Source organism: Budorcas taxicolor, chromosome 4, assembly GCF_023091745.1.
Source record: "Budorcas taxicolor isolate Tak-1 chromosome 4, Takin1.1, whole genome shotgun sequence".
In the NCBI taxonomy this organism is placed as follows: domain Eukaryota; kingdom Metazoa; phylum Chordata; class Mammalia; order Artiodactyla; family Bovidae; genus Budorcas; species Budorcas taxicolor.
Window position 1 is genome coordinate 20,955,676 of NC_068913.1, and position 18,442 is coordinate 20,974,117.

Here is an 18,442-nt window from a genome sequence, read left to right on the forward strand (position 1 = left end):
TTTGTTTTGTTTTTAAGATTTCCCAAAGACACACACCAGTGTATCTGAAACAGGATTATCAAATCCTGGGAATGCTTGGTCCTTCTTTCTTTTACACAAGTACACAGTATGAAACATCAAGTAGTCTGGCTTCTATTTTCACAGAAGTACAAATGAAAAATGGTGGGACTGTAACAGTCTGGCTAGCTGTGTGAGGACAGTTTGTAGAGACTCAGGAAAGATGAATGCTGGGCTGTTATCTCAGCCTTCCAACACAGTGTAACTGGGTGATGGCTTTGATGACCAATCAATTCATCCCTAGAATTTCAAACATCTTAGGTATCATAGAATTCATCCAGTCCAGCCCCCCAATTTGTTCATGATAACCCAGAAGCCAAAGAAATGTAAGACCTTTTTTTATGGCCCTATAAGTAGTTGATGGCTAGATCTCAAATTCAGATCTCAATTTCTGCCCAATGCTCTTTCTACTACCATAAGTTAGAAACCATTTTATTAACATGTTATCTCTCAAGAGATAACCTCTTGAGATTGTTATGCCTTAACATTTGCTCAGATGCTGCCCTCGCCTGTGGGCTCTTCAGTGGAGGGTCTGCTCGGATGATGTCATGTCGTCATAGCCCTCTGACATCCCAGTTCCGTTCAGATGTCTTGCTTCCCTGATCCCGGCACTTCAGACCTTACCACAGCTTTACCCCTACTCTCTCCTTCAAATGAGTAACCTGGTCACCCGTGGCTTTTGGCTTACCCTTGGGGATTCCTGCTAGTCTCCGTCTGTTTGTTTCAACCCTCCAAAATGTTTAAGGTTTGGCACTCTTGTTATTCCTTTGTTTTGTTTTCTTCTCAAGTAACTGAAGAGGCCTTTAATGCAGACTCTTTGAACCCGATCTTCTGTCTCAACCCTGAACAGATGGTTCTCAGGTCTGAGCAGAGCCTCTTCAGGCTATCCAGGTTACTGCTTTTCCTGCCAGTTCCTGGTTTCTGCTGCCCTCTAGTAGCCATTAGTAGCATGACAGGATTTGAAACAAGAAAGGCATATTTTTGCTGAATTTAACTACTCAGTAGGGTTGTTTCAGCATCATGCAGATACAACCCGGAAGAAAAGAAAACAAACCTGATATGTAGCTGGAGCCACCACCCTGTGATTCCTCCCTCTCCAGGCCTGAGTCAGAACATGGTTTAAAGTTAGAGCTATAATGGGACTAGTTATCTAAACATGCAATGAATTCTTTTATATGTCAATTTATTTGCTCCAATCAGATGCCCATCAATGGTTCCTTTCAAAAGTCTAACTTTTTAATCCCCTCACCTGTTTAACTGAAATCCCAGCATTAGGAACACAGAAAAAGGAAAAAGTGACCAAAAAGCAACTTAAATTCCAACAAGCAGCCCCACTTCTTCAGGGATTACTTAGATAAATTTGGTAACATAATGTTATATATTGCAACTATTTAAAATTATGTTTCATAAAAACCAAATTTATAAAAAACATGCAATATTAAGTGCAATAGCTAAACATTAAAAAAAGAATTACAGCAAGAACCCAGAGAAAACAGAGAAAGAAATGGTCTGAAATGTTAATTGGTGGTTAGTTTTTGTATTATCTATAAGCATGTGTAACATTTTGTAATCATAAAAGCTGCATCTGTGGGTAACTAAATAGTGGGTCACTCATGCCTGGCTAGAAGGCTAAGAGAGTTAGATCTCCAAACAGAACTTTTGTGGCCTGTGCCAGTTATCATAGTGATGATAATGACATTATCATAGCCAAGGACATGGATAGTAGGAATGTGGCTGGAATAAAATGTTAGTGGCAAGATAAACCAGAGGGTCAGTCACATTCTTTGGTTGCCCTTCTGCCTAGAGGATCCCTGGGAAAGACAATCCTTTTGGCCAATTAAGCCCACTAAATTTTTCAACAATGTATATGGGAACAACTTCAAAAGTGAGTGACCAGATGTTCCACTACTTTCAGTCTGTGGAAGCTTGACAAATTTACATGAATTATATAAATTTTTTAAACTAAGTGCGACCTTTTGTGTAGCCAGGTTGGTGAAATAGGCCAATCCATGTATGTAAACAACCCTAAGGGGGATATGGAGTAGTAATCGTCAACTATGACAGATGTTTAAGATTTCCAATTAAGTATATATATTTTATATATATATCTTAAGTACATATTGACAGTATATACTGTCAATATCTTTCTAGAAAGTTTGAACCAATCTGTACTGTGGGATAAATGAGAGACTGCAGATCATGTACATTTTCCAGCATGCTTGCTGCAAATGTGCTGCTTTCTTTGGTTCAAAAAAAGGGACGATCTATTATAACAAAAGTGATCATCATATGTGCTCTTATTTTATTATTTCAAGAAAATTCTACTCAAATTTTGGCTCTTCCTCACAGTAGGTAGTAAATTTCTTGCCATTCATCCATGTGCACAATAATTCATATATGCACAGTGAGAATTGCTATCCTGAAGTGAACTACTGAACACAATCCGAACATTTCAGTTTTCCTTGTTTTGGTTTCTAGAAGATATTTTTAGTAACAGTAAGTATTTGAAAGTATAATTTTATTGGCCCTCTTGAGTCCTTTTCATTGTACTCATGTCACATTTTATCAGTTGACTAAATACAGGTTTCCCAATATTTTTTAGTGGTAATTTCCACACACCCCATTAAAGGAAAAGATGCAAATTCCTCAACAAGTATGAAGATTATGATGGCTGTTTACTTTTTTTTTTTCATTCAACAATTATTTGTTGAATATTTGATACATGCCAAGTATAGTTCTAGGAGCTGGGGCTATAACAGTAAGGAAAACTGATCAAAAACAAAAATCCCTGACTCCACTCTTTTCCTCCCTGGTTGCTTGAAGATCAGCTGCCATCATGAAAGACACAGTAACTATCTGGACCAGGAAGTTCATGACCAACCGACTGCTTCAGTGGAAACAAATGGTCATCGATGTTTTTCACCCTGGAAAGGCAACAGTACGTAAAACAGAAATTCGGGGGAAAACTGGCCAAAATGTACAAGACCACACCAGATGTCATCTTTGTATTTGGATTCCGAATCCATTTTGGTGGTGGCAAGACAACTGGCTTTGGCATGATTTACCATTCCTTGGATTATGCAAAGAAGAATGAGCCCAAGCACAGGCTTGCAAGAAGACATGGCCTGCATGAGAAGAAAAAGAGCTCAAGAAAACAGCGAGAAAAACACAAGAACAGAATGCCGAAAGTCAGGGGGACTGCAAAGGCCATTGTTGGTGCTGGCAAAAAGTGAACTAGAGATTGGACAACAGAAGGATTAAAGATTCTGCAATGACTGTATCTGAGGCGATTGTGCAGATTTTTCATGAAAGAGAAAATAAACTAAAACGTTTTAAGTACAGTTCAGTTCAGTTCAGTCGCTCAGTTGTGTCCGACTCTTTGCGACCCCATGGACTGCAGCTCTCCAGGCCTCCCTGTCCATCACCAACTCCTGGAGTTCAACCAAACTCATGCCCATTGAGTCGGTAATGCCATCCAACCATCTCATCCTCTGTCATCTCCTTCTCCCGCCTTCAATCTTTCCCAGCATCAGAGTCTTTTCAAGTGAGTCAGCTCTTCGCATCAGGTGGCCAAAGTATTGGAGCTTCAGCTTCAACATCAATCCTTCCAAGGAACACCCAGGACTGATCTTCAGAATGGACTGGTTGGATCTCCTTGCAGTCCAAGGGACTCTCAAGAGTCCCCTCAAACACCACAGGTCAAAAGCATCAGTTCTTCGGCGCTCAGCTTTCTTTATAGTCTAACTCTCATCTCTGACTCCCTTAAGTTTACATTTCAGTAATTAAGTATTTGCTATCTATCTTTTATCTATATATCTTTTATACAAAGCTCTATATCTAACCCATCACAAATCCCATCAGTTTTCCCTTCAAAATATATCGAGAGTCTGACTACTTTGCATGACCTCCATAGCTAATTTCTCTTCTCATCATCCTAAGAATATTTTTGTCTGTTTTCCTTGCTTTCAACTTCCATCTCCCTCCACCTCCTCATCACCACTCACATACACACAGTTTATTCTCAACATAGGAACCAATGTCACCTTTTAAAGCCGAAGTCAAATACATTGCTCTGTTGCTCAAAGCCCTCCTACAGCACTCCAGCTCACTTAGAGAAGAGCCAAAACTGCATTGGTCCACAAAGTCCTACAGAATCTGGCCTCCTGATACCTCTCTGACCTGATTTATCACTCTCTCCTTTGCTCATTTGCTTCAGTGATGGTGGCCTCCTTGCCTTTGACTCACTGGATATCTTTGTGCCTCAGGACCTTTGCACATGTTACTACTGCTGCCTGGAATACTCTTCGGCAAATACCCACAGGACTCACTCCCTCACCAACTTCAAACCATCCCTCAAATTTAATCTTCTTAGCAAGGTGTTTCCTGACCATTCCATTAAAAATGGCAACCTAGTACTCTTCCTGCCTTCCTAAATAATTTACTCCAAAGCCCAGAAAATTAAACATTCATGCAGGGTAGAGTTAAGGGGCAGCAAACCTGTGCAATACATAAGAATCAATGGGAGGAGGAGGGCATTAATGAATGGGCCACTGTCAGAGGAAGCTTGAAGTCAGATGTCAAGATCTAAAAAGGAAAAAATGAGTAGAGAGTGAAGAGTTCAGCCATGAGGAAGTGAGGGCTGGTAGCAGCATCAGGAAACTGGTTATATGCAGCAAGAAGTGATCTAATACAAAAACATGTGAAAGGTAATGGCAGCCAAGTTTCTACTGAGGGAGAAGGGATTTACAAATATGGAAAAGGAGAAAACTAAAATGAACTGTGGTGTTGGACTGCAGCTGGAAGCTAATATTAACTCATGCTTTCAGTAATTAGATATAGAAATAAACATGTATGTAAACGTGTATATGTATAGGTGTGTATAATCATACATATAATCCCAGCTCTGTCCATTAAAAAGATCTAGAGGCAGCAAACTCTTATTAGCCACAAGCATCTCTAGCACTCAGATCTTAGTTTCCAAATACTCAATGTCATTTTCCACTTACAGGGTCCAGGGATCTTTGAAAGTGACTGATTACAGGGCAGGGCAGAGAAATTACAAGACAAACCTGAAGCATCTAACATGCCAGAGAGAAAGAAAGTGCTCAAAGATGAGGTTTTGTCATGGATGTCAGCTTGAAAGGGACCCCACTGGCCAAATCTGGGAAAATTTGAGCAAGAAATTAAATAACAATGCTAAAAAAAATATAACCTGATGAATAAAACAAAATTCACGAGTTCACCTTGATATAGTTAAAGAAAGCAAATAAATGGAGAGAAGGGAAAGATTTCCTCTATAGTACAATGATGACTAATAAATGCAGTGAAACTCATGGACCATCACAGTAGTAATCAAGCAAGAAATATAGACAGATGCTAAATCTAGTGGGTGAAAGTCAATGCAAAATGGGATATTTACATACTCTAAAAATACCTACCCATAAAATGCTTTTTTAATTACAAAAGGAAAAAGAGTAATTTTACAGTGGTGCTGCCTGACTTCTTAATGAAGTGATCAAAGTTAACGTTATCAATTATGAGACAAACTGAAATCACCTATCACTTGACAGGATAAAATAAGTACACAACTTTACTTACGTTGCATTTTACCAAAAATGTATAATTGGAATCTAATCATCAGGAATCATCAGATAAATCCATATACAGGGACACTCTACAAAATGTTCAGCCAGAAATCTTCACAAGTGTCAAGGTTGAAAGTCAAAGAAACATCGAAAAACTGTGCTTTTTCCCAGCTTTATTGAAATACACTTGACAAAGAAAATTCTAAGATATTTAAAGTGTGCAACATAATAATTTGATATACGTATACATTGTGAAAGGATTCCCCCATCAATAAAAAACTGTTTTTGATTGAAGGACACTAAAAAGACATGACAACCAAATGTAATATGTGATCCTAGATAAGAGTCCTATTGCATAAAGAACATTACGAGGACAACTGATGAAATGAGATGAGATGGCAGTAAAGGATGGATGCTAATATCCTAATTCTTATGGCTCTGTTATGGTTGTGTAGGACAAAGTTGTTCAGGAGTGATAGCCACTTCCTCTAAAATGGTTCGTATAAACAGTAGTTTCTTATATCTTTTTTTTCTGTAAGTTTAAAGCAATTTCTAAACAAATATGTAAACAATGGCTTCCCAGGTGATTCAGTTGTAAAGAATCCACCTGTCAACGCAGGAGATGCAAGAGACATGGGCTGGATCCCTGTGTCCAGAAGATCCCCTGGAGTAGAAAATGGCAACCCACTCCAGTATTCTTGCCTGGGAAATCAACATGCACAGAGGAGCCAAGTGGGCTACAGTCCATAGTTGCAAAGAGTCGACGTGACTGAGCATCCATGTGTGCTCCATGTGTTCCACGTAAACAGCATTGTCAATCCATCTAACACATTCCCCACTCTCTGTTCCACTTTACTTTTCTCCAGAGCATTTCTCAACATGTGATACACAGCACATTTTACTTACCACTGTTATCTGCCTTCCTCTACTAGAACAGAGGCTACATGGATTTTTGTATTACTTTTCCTTCTGTATTCTAGCACCTTCCACAGTATCTGATCCACAAATGATACTCTATAGGTATTTGTTCAATGAACTGACTTTTCCTGTCCTCAGGAGCAGATTGCCTGTGAGCTGCTGCTAAAGCAAGTACATAATTGCAGCAAACCAGTTAGCAGGCATAGATCTGCTTGCTGACATATACAGAAAAATAAACTCTTCTCCAAAGGAAACACTTTCTGCAGAAATGCAGATATACCTATTCCTAGACAAACCTTGATTTACACAAACCATAAAGGACAGTTTAGCCCCTTAGAACCACAGATTCCCAAACTCCTCTAATTTCCTTGGTAGCTTTGTGTAACAAAATGGCCCATGGCAGTTTTTTTCCAGAACAAAGAAGCAGTCTGCTTCTGACTCACAGATATAGAGATCTAACTAATGGATATCAGTGGGAGAGGGAAGAGGGCATGGGCAAGATAAGGGTAGGGGATAAAGAGGTACAAACTAGTATGCATAAAAATAAACTACAAGGATATATTGTACAGCATAGGGAATGTAGCCTATACTTTACACCAACTTTAAATGAGTGAAACCTACAAAAATATTCAACATCTCTATGTTGTACACCTGAAATTAATGTAATATTGTAAATCAACTGTACTTCAGTGAAATAAAGAATTAATTTTAAAAAGAAAGCCTGAAGTCTTCTTCTACATCAATTCAAGCTATCTCTTTTCTAAGCCAGATTTTTATTTTAAAAAAAGTTTCTGGACTTAAATGGACAATTAATTGTTTTCTACTAATTTTTGATGGGGAAACAGTGGAAACAGTGTCAGACTTTATATTTTGGGGCCCCAAGGTCACTGCAGATGGTGACTGCAGCCACGAAATTAAAAGACGCTTACTCCTTGGAAGAAAAGTTATGACCAACCTATATAGTATATTCAAAAGCAGAGACATTACTTTGCCAACAAAGGTCTGTCTAGTTAAGGCTATGGTTTTTCCTGTGGTCATGTATGGATGTGAGAGTTGGACTGTGAAGAAGGCTGAGTGCTGGAGAATTGATGCTTTTGAACTGTGGTGTTGGAGAAGACTCTTGAGAGTCCCTTGCACTGCAAGGAGATCCAACCAGTCCATTCTGAAGGAGATCAGCCCTGGGATTCTTTGGAAGGAATGATGCTGAAGCTGAAACTCCAGTACTTTGGCCACCTCATGCGAAGAGTTGACTCATTGGAAAAGACTCTGATGCTGGGAGGGATTGGGGGCAGGAGGAGAAGGGGATGACCGAGGATGAGACGGCTGGATGGCATCACGGACTCAATGGATGTGAGTCTGAGTGAACTCCGGGACTTGGTGATGGACAGGGAGGCCTGGCGTGCTGTGATTCATGAGGTCACAAAGAGTCAAACACGACTGAGCAACTGAAATGAACTGAATCCCATCAAACTTCTCAGCATTCTTAGAGCAAATTTAAGTCAAGACATCTTGTTCAAGCATCTGTTGAGATTTTGAAGTGTACACTGGGAAAAGTCATATAAAATTTCCATATGAAAGAACAGTATTAATCTGAAATGTTTTTTGGTTTATTTGTATTTCCTTTATTAGTTATACAGTTCTCCAGAACTTAGTTAAATATGAGAATATTATGAGAGGCAGCAGGAGTAGTACAGCATGTCTTATAAGAATATGAGTCTTAGAGTCAGAAAGACAGATTGATTCATTTCAACTTTACCAATCATTAGCAGTATAATCTGGAGAAGGCAATGGCACCCCACTCCAGTACTCTTGCCTGAAAATCCCATGGACGGAGGAGCCTGGTAGGCTGCAGTCCATGGGGTCGCAAAGAGTCGGACACGACTGAGCGACTTCCCTTTCACTTTTCACTTTCATGCATTGGAGAAGGAAATGGCAATCCACTCCAGTGTTCTTGCCTGGAGAATCCCAGGGACGGGGAGCCTGGTGGGCTGCCGTCTATGGGGTCACACAGAGTCGGACACGACTGAAGTGACTTAGCAGCAGCAGCAGCAGCAGTATAATCACAAGCAGGTTATTTACATTTTCTAAGCATCTGTTTCTTTATTATAAAACTGGTATGATAATGAGAGTGCCTACCTTATAGGCTAATTTAAAGATTAAAAAGTACATAAAGCACAAGGCCAGCCCATTGTGAGGAACATACAAATGTTAGCTTTTATTTTTTGTAAATGTCATTTAAATGTGAAGTCCATATATTAAATATAAATATACAATAAACCTAAAGAAAAAAATATATAACTTGTGTTTTTTCCTTCTAAGTTTCATTCTGGTGAATTTTATACATGCAGTCTCATTTTCTGTAACTCACGTTAACATATCCTTGAAGAACATCATAGTGATATAAAGGTAAAAATGTAGCTTTGACTACATTGTTAATATGTATGGAAAACTCCAATTGTATGTAGAAATTAAATTATTTCAGCTTGAAATTGATTTGTAAGACATGACATTTCATTTTCATGCACACATTTTGTCTCTAACTGATTAAATAATTTCCCAAATCAGCTTGAATTTGTCATATCTGTTTATAGCTAAAGGTAACAGCCAAATTGTTTGGGGCTAATTTACATAGTAAGTATAGTGAAATTTTTATTTTATATAAAATATCAGGTATAAACATTATTTCAACAAAATACTAAGGAAGTTAATAATGTAACTTAACTATATGATCTATGTATTTTGTATTCAAATCTCATTAAAATGTTAAAATAATTTTTAAAAAATAATAAACCAAGTGTTACATGGGCTGCTCTTTTCTCTTTTTCAGTTAACATGGTTAACTAGTCTTATACTAAATCTGGTTTCATAAAGCTAGCACCAGTTTTTCCAAAATCACTTAACTCTAAAGTTGAATGAAGAAAATATTTCCAATCCTGGAAAATAAGAAAAAGTAGAAAACTCACACTTCCCAATTTCCAAATGTACTACAAAGCAATGGAAATCAAGACAGTCAGTCAGTTCACTCGCTCAGTTGTGTCCAACTCTTTGAGATCCCATGAACCGCAGCATGCCAGGCCTCCCTATCCATCACCAACTCCCAGAGTTTACTCAAACTCACGTTCATTGAGTCAGTGATGCCATCCAACTATCTCATCCTCTGTCGTCCCCTTCTCCTCCTGTTCTCAATCTTTCCCAGCATCAGTGTCTTTTCAAATGAGTCAGCTCTTTGCATCAGGTGGCCTAAGTATTGGAGTTTTAGCTTCAACATTAGTTCCTCCAATGAACACCCAGGACTGATCTCCTTTAGAATGGACTGGTTGGATCTCCTTGCAGTCCAAGGGACTCTCAAGAGTCTTCTGCAACACCACAGTTCAAAAGCATCAATTCTTCTGTGCTCAGCTTTCTTTATAGTCCAACTCTCTCACATCCATACATGACTACCGGAAAAACCCTAGCTTTGACTAGACGAAGCTTTGTTGACAAATGTCTCTGCTTCTTAATCAAGACAGTGTGGTACTAGAAAAAGATATATACTGACAGATCACTGGACTAGAACTGAGAATCCAGAACTGAACACATACATCTGTGGGTCAACTGATTTTCAACAAGGTTGCCAAAACCATTCAATGGGGAAGGAATAACTTTTTTCAACAAATGGTGTTGGGACAACTGGATGGCCACATACAAAAGAATTGTTTTCTGGTATTACAAAATCTGGGCTTCCCTGATAGCTCAACTGGTAAAGAATCTGCCTGCAATGAAGGAGACCCTGGTTTGATTCCTGGGTCAAGGAGACCCCCTGGAAAAGGGATAAGCTACCCATTCCAGTATTCTTGGGCTTGCCTGGTGGCTCAGATGGTAAAGAATCCCACATGCAATGCAGGAGACCTGGGTTCCAACCCTGGGTTGGGAAGATCCCCTGGTGGAGGGCATGTCAACCCACCCCAGACAGAGGAGCCTGACGGGCTAGAGTCCATGGGGTCACAAAGGGTCAGACACGACTGAGCGACTAAGCACAGCACATTACAAAGTCTAACATTTCCTGTGCTGCATTTGAGCCTTGCAGGGCCCCAAAGTCTTAAACGTAAGATTCCTTGTTCTTGTGAGTTATGCCCCCCACCCCGCAGGAAAGGTTTCCCATCTGACTAGTTTCTCTGTCACCTGCACCAAGTGCAACACACTCCATCCTCAGTCTAATGGGCTTTATCTCCTTGCCAGTCCATGAAATTTAAACAAGCCAATCACAAACAAGCCAGTGATCTCCCGCGGGAGCCAGGGATCACCTCATTCTCTGGATATTCCAAAGTCTGGCTCCCACAGCCTCTGCTTATCCTTATTATTCTCAAGTGCAGCCCCCATGTGGCCCTGTATGATACACTGTGTCCTCTCTGGGGCTGCAAGCATGATTGATTAATAATCTTCTATTGGATTTCATCTGTCCAGGGCTAGATATCATGTGTTCAACCATCTCATACTATTTATGATAGAGGATACCTCCCTCACCAACTAGGTAAATAGTAGGTGGTCAAAACATCTTTACCTCACAACAGATATCAAACAATTCAAACTGGATCAAAGTCCCTAAATGTAAAAGCTAAAACTATAAAGTTCATAGAAAACACAGTATTTGACAAAGAATTCTTAAATATGACACTAAAATCATGAGCAACAGAAGAAAAAAGACAACTTCATTAAAATTCAAAGGATTTTTAAATATTTATTTATTTACTTGGCTACACCAGGTCTTAGCTGTGGCACATGGGATCTTTGATCTCAGTTATGGCATGGGGTCGCATGGGGGATCTTTAGTTGTGGCATTCGAGCTCTTAGTTGCAGCATGGGGGATCTAGTTCCTGACCAGGGATCAAACTGGGGCCTCCTGCATTGTGAGTGTGGAGTCTTAGCCACTGGACCACCAAGGAAGTTCAAAATTTAAAATTTTTGTGCTTCAAAAGACACCATTAAAAAAGTAAAAAACACAACACATATAATACAATGAAGGAAAATACTTTTAAATCATATATGTGATAAGGACCTTACATCTAGGTTATGTAAAGAATTATTACAGCTCATTTAAAAAAAGAGAGAGAGAGAGAACCCAATTTTTTAAATGAGCATGTCTCTAGCCAATAAGCATATGGAAAGATTCTCAATATCATTAGTCAACAGAAAGTTGCAAATCGAAAACAAAATGAGATACCACTTCACACCAACTGAGATGGCAAGAATTAATAGGTCAGATAATAACAGGGGCTGATGAGGATGTAGAGAAATCAGAGCACCCACACATTGTTGATGAGCATATAAAATACTTCAGTGCTTTGAAAAACATTCTGGTAGTTTCTCAAATGATTAAACACAGAGCTACCACATGACCCAGCAATTCAACTTTTAGATGTACACTCCAGAGCAATGAAATATATGCAAACACAAAAAAATGTGTAGGAATACTTACAGCAGCATTAATCATAGTAGACGAAATATTGGGGGAAACCCAAATATCAGTCAGTGGACAAATGCAGAAATAAAATGTAGTATATGCATACAATGAAATATTATTTGGCCGTAAAAAGAAGTACTGATACATAGTACAGCTTGTTGTTGTTGCCAAGCTGCTAAGTCATGTCTGACTCTTTACAACCTCACAGACTGAAGCAAGCCAGCTCCTCTGTCCTCCACTATCTCCCAGAGTTTGCTCAGATTCACGTCCATTGAGTCAGTGATGATATCTAACCATATCATCCTCTGCCACTCCCTTCTCCTTTTGCTTTCAATCTTTCCCAACATCAGGGTCTTTTCCAATGAGTCAAATCAGGTGGTCAAACTGATTGTTCAGCAACAATCCTTTCAATAAATATTCAAGGTTGATTTCCTTTAGGATTGACTGGTTTGATCTCCTTGCTGTCCAAGTGACGCTCAAAAATCTTCTCCAGAACCACAATTCAAAAGCATCGATTCTTCAGCTCTCTGTCTTCTGTATGGTCCAGCTCTCATATCTGTACATGACTACTGGAAAAACCATAGCTTTAACTATATATGGACCTTTGTTAGAAAGCAATCTCTGCTTTTGAATATGCTTTGTCATAGCTTTTCATCCAAGAAGCAAGAGTCTTTCCATTTCATGGCAGCAGTCACCATCTTGAGCAATTTTGGAGCCCAAGAAAATAAATTATGTCACTGCTTCCACTTTTTCCCCTTCTATTTGTCATGAAGTGATGAGACAAGATGCCATGATCTTAGTGTTTTGAATGTTCTTTTCACACCAGCTTTTTCACTTTCCTCTTTCACTCTCATCAAGAGGCTCTTTTAGCTCCTCTTCACTTTCTGCCATTAGAGTGGTATTATCTGCATATATGAGTCTGTTAATATTTATCCCAGCAATCTTGATTCCAGCCTGTGAGTCATCCAGCCTCGTATTTCACGTGATGTACTCTGCATAGAAGCTAAACAAGCAGGGTGACATATATATCCTTGTTGGACTCCTTTTCCAATTTTGAAGCAGTCTGTTGTGCCATGTTCAGTTCTAACTGTTGCTTCTTGACCCACATACAGGGTTCTCAGAAGAGGGGTGGTGGTCTTCTGAGGTGGTCTGGTACTCCCATCTTCTCAATAATTTTTCCCCAGTTTGCTGTGATCTACACAAAGGCTTTAGCATAGTCAGTGAAACAGAAGTAGAAGTTTTTCTGGAACTCCCTTGCTCTCTCTGTGTTCCAAGGAATGTTGACAATTTGATCTCTGGTTCCTCTGCCTTTTCTAAACCTAGATTATACATCTTGAAATTCTCCGTTTAAGTACTGCTGAAGCCTAGCTTGAAGGATTTTGAGCATAACCTTGCCAGCATGTGAAGTGAGCACAAGTGTATGGTAGTTTGTACATTTTGGGGTACAGCTTGAAAAGTGTTAGTTGCTCAGTCATCTCTAACTCTTTGTGACTGTGTGGACTGTACCCTGCCAGGTTCTTCTGTTCATGAGATTTCCCAGGCAAGAATTTTGGAGTGGGTTGCCATTCCCTTCTCCAGGGGATTTTCCCAACCCAAGGATTGAACTCGGGTCTCCTGTATTGTGGGATTCACTGGTAGCTCAGCTGATAAAGAATCGGCCTACAATGCAGGAGACAGTGGTTCGATTCCTGTGTCAGGAAGATCCATGGGTGAAGGGATTGGCAACCCGCTCCAGTATTCTTGGGCTTCCCTAGTGGCTCAGCTGGTAAAGAATCTCCCTGCTATGTGGGAGACCTAGGTTCCATCCCTGGGTTGGGAAGATCCCCTGGAGAAGGGGATGGCTATCCACTCCAGTATTCTGACCTGGAGAATTCCACAGACTACAGTCCATGGGGTTGCAAAGAGTCAGACACGTCTGAGCGACTTTCACTCCCGTATTGCATTAGTGCAATAGACATTAGACAGTGCATTAGACAGATTCTTTACTGTCTGAGCCACCAGAGAAGCCTTTTGGTACAACTTAGATGAATCTTAAAAAAACATTATGCTAAGTGAAAAAAGTTAGTCACAAAAGCCTACATATTATATGATTCCATTCATATGAAAGACCAGAATAGGCAATCTCTAGAGGCAGAAGGTAAATTACTGGTTGCTTAGAGCTAAGAAAGTTATGGGGGAGGAGGGTGATAATAGCTAAAGGTTACAGAGTTATTTCCTGAGGTGAAGAAAATGTTCTAAAATTGAATGTGGTAACAGTTGCACATCTCTGTGAACATATGAAAAATCATGAAATTATATACTTTACAAGGATGAATTGCATAGTATGCAAATCATATCTCAATAAAGCTGTTTAAAATATATACTGGCTACTACCAGAAGAGTACTACGTTATATTCAAGAAGACTGACACAAATACACAGATGACTTATCTATAATAGATAGGTTTTTTTTTTTAAGTAAGCAAATTTGGTATTATTCCTTGCTTGGAAAGAATTATGTTTTCCTATAAAATATTTCTTGGTGCTAGTATACAAAAAGGATTGAGTTGGATGATCCACTGGTCTGAATAAATATATCATTTTGTGTTTTTTATATTATAAGCACAAAGGTGAGGACATGGACAGAATTTTTAGAATGTAAGCTCTGAGTAGAATGAACCTATTCTTTTTCCTCATTACAACTTCTCCTAGTTCCTTGAAACCATCATCCTTCTTCTGATTTTATTATAATGGTCTCTTTGCAAAACTTAAGAGCTACCTAAAATGATGTTCTATTTAATCTTCAAGAAGCATGGTGGGGCCTGGATTGACCACGACTCTATTTGGTAACCCCTGGCAGATAGCAGCCTTCTCTGGGGCTCTTCAGGAGGCAACTCAAGTGCTGCCCACAAAAAATGAGTAACCCTTGGTGCCTCCCATTCTGTCACACAATGATGAGCATGGACAAGGATGTGTTCTATCCCTTGGACACCCTCAAGTGTTTCAGCACTCAGTCACTGCCCACTCCCCACAAGTGACCCAGGAAGCTGTTGAAGGAGTTTGTGTTCCAGTAAATCAGGTAATACAGCCCAAGCTCCAGGATGCTGGAGTGAAGAGATCGGGCAGAACTGTGGGCAGGTATAGATGGCAACTACATCCCAAAATGTCCTCCTAAATAAGTCATGGTTAATTTGTCCTTTCTGCAGCCACCAAGCTAGCGACAGGAAGATTCTTCTAACAATGCAAATGCATTTAAATTCTTGGTCTGGAAAAGTTTAACTGGATTTGAATCACTTTAGTATCTCAGAAAAAGTCCAATATTACATTTGCCAGTGAAAAAAAACTTTTAAAAATCATTTTTGAAACTGATTTCAATTCCTACAAATGTCCTAAAAATTCTATTTCAATTTTTCTTATATACTTACTTATTATATCAATAATGACTATCCAGAATTTTAATGTATCACCACTTAAAAGTCTTAATCAATAATGGCATATGGCTATTCTAAAGGGAAAAAATTCTGATATTGAAAATGATATGCTCAGAAAACAAACTGAAATTTTTCATTAAGACATTTTAAAGGATTTTATTTAGAATTGTAAACAAATTCAAAAGTAATATCTTCTGTAGTATTTTCTATTCATTATTCTCCCTAAGTATATATGTTACTAAAATGTAAAATTGCTAATATAAAATTTTTCCACGAAGACCCATATAGATGCCTCAAAATGCTACAAAAATTGTCATTGCTTTGTCATTTTCCTGCCATTGACATGAAAAAATTTAGGGAAGCATTAGTTTAAATCCAATGGCCAACCATTTTGAAGAAGCTCACATTAACAGTATTTTCTCCTGCTCACATCTTCCCCATACTCTTGGACATTCTTGTTTATGTCGACTATTCCAGTTTTCAAATCTATTTAACCTCTGGCCTTTATATGAATTCCCACTGCCATGCTGCTGTCTTGCTTTGAAATGTAGTCAAACTGTAATTTGGCTATACAATGCTTTCATATTTTTCAATAATTTCTATTGATTATTACCTACTCAATAGAAAATGCATCCTCCTTTTATAAGAAGAGTAAAACCATTTGTTATGAACTGAATAGTGTTCTCCTCAAATTCATATGCCCAAACCCTCAAAGTGACTGTATATGAAGATAAGGCTTTTAGGTAATGAAGGTTAAATGAGATCATAAGGGTAGAACTCTTATCTGGTAGGACTAGTGTTCTTATAAGAACAGGAAAAGACATCAGAGATTTCTTGGCACGCACACACACACAAAATAAAGTTCATGAAAGGGAACAGGGAGAAAGCAGTCTGCAAGCCAGGGAAAGACATATTACCAGAAACTGAATTTTCTGGCACCTTGATCTTGGATTTCTGACCTCCAGAAGTATGAGAAAATAAATTTCTGTTGTCTAAACCATCCAGTATGTGGTACACTGTTATGGCAACCCAAGCTCCACACTTGGTCTGTTATTACATACTTTGCTGTGTGATTGCATGCTATCTTCTTTATTTTCTTCTTAGGGAAAAAAAAACAAAAATGGAAACCAGAAACATCTCATCTCCAAAATGAATCCTTCCATTCATTCTGCCTTCCATCAAAACTCCTCTTTGTTTTTCTTTCCCTTCTCTCTGGTATCAGTTACTTTGGGACACAGAATTGTTAGTGAGATGGTTGTTTGGGAGGCAAGAAATCAAAGTAAAGAGAAATAAAATTTAACCTAATGAAGGTAATTTTCATTGAGACAATAGTGAACTAGGAAGAATCCTCCTTGCCCTTCACCAGAGCCATCTCTGTGGTGATGAAAGCAGTTCTCTCTAGGTTCATTGTCACTCTCCCTCTGAGACTATTGGAGTAACTGGTAGATTTCTGGACTTTGGCCTCCCTTTTTCAGGTTTATACTCACTCTCACCTTCTGTAATTAATTTCCATCTAGAGATAAGTGATATAATTATGAATTGGTAATGTTTTTATTTATTGAAGTATATTGTTACAATTTAATTATACTACTGCTGTTTATATTTGATATGATTCCTTTATGCCTGGAGATTTTATCTATACTCCCCTCCATTTCCTCATTTTATACTCGTCCCTCAACCTATTCCATAGAGATTGCTCTTGTTGCAGTTCTCATGTTGACAAATTTGATGGTTATTTTTTTTTTCTTTATTGAACTTTTCAGCAGCAATAGCACAATTCACTACCACCACAGCCACTGCTTCTTAAAACAGTCTCCTCCATCCATGTTCAGTACACTACACTCTGTGTTACCAGCTGGATCTTCTCAGTCTCCTTTTCTGTTCTATCTTCTCTACAAAGTCTCTAAATGTTGGAGTGCCTCCAAATCAGCACAGGACTTCTTTTCTTTTGTATCTGCACACTCTCCCCATATTTCCTTAACTTTCCTTAACTTCCTTACCTTACCTTACAATACATCGATATGTTGATGTCTCATAAGTGTCATTATGTATATCTCTCCAGGTTTCCACAACCATGTATCTAAATGCTTACTTGATATTTCCACTTGGATATCCAACAAGTAAATCAAACTGTCTGTCTAAGCAGAATTCTTGATTTTCCCACAGATCTTGTTTCTTTCTAGGTTTCTGATAGATCAGTAAAGGGTATATCCACACAGTAGATGGCTAAAGCCCAAAAACTAAAGAGTAATCCTTGATCCTATTCTTTCTTTCCCTTCTTCAGTCAATCAGTCAGTGTTAGCTGCTCAGTCGTGTCTGACTCGACAACCCCATGGACTGTGTAGCTCAACAGGCTCCTCTGTTCATGGGATTCTCCTGGCGAGAACACTGGAGTGGTAGCCATTCTATTCTCCAGTGGATCTTCCCAACCCAAGAATTAAACCTGGATCTCCTATATGGCAGGCAGATTCTTTACCATCACATTCATCATCAGATCCCACTGCTACTAGCTCCACTTTGTATCTAAAATCTATCCTTTTCTCTCCATACCCATTTTTGTTGTTGTTGCTGTTTGTTCACTAAGTTGTGTCTGAATCTTTATGATACCATGGACGATAGCCCATGAGGCCCCTCTGTCTATGGGATTTCCCAGGCAAGAATACTGGAGTGGGTTGCCATTTCCTTCTTCAGGGCATCTTCCCAGATCAGGGATCAAACTGTGTCTCCTGCATTGGCAGGTGATTCTTAACTGCTGAGCCACCAGGTAAGCCCCTCCATACCCATTGCCACCCCCTTGATTCAAAGTCCACTATGTCTCACCAAGATTGTTAAAAGTGTCTTGTAACTAGTCTCCTTGCCTTTTTCCTTGCCTTCTTCCATCCATACTCCAAACAGCAATCAGATTATTCTCTGTAAAACAAAAAGCAGATCATACCACTTACTGAATAAAAATCTATGATCAGAATAGAGTCCAAATTCTTTACCCTGGCCTGGCTCTTACCTCTTCTTCCACTTCTTTTTGTATCAATTTTC

General features: G+C 39.0%; 1 pseudogene; it reads left to right on the forward strand.

Moving 5' to 3' along the window:
* Positions 1-2,893: 2,893 nt before the first annotated feature.
* Positions 2,894-3,290, forward strand: LOC128046751 (40S ribosomal protein S24-like; annotated as a pseudogene).
* The last annotated feature ends 15,152 nt before the right edge of the window (positions 3,291-18,442 follow it).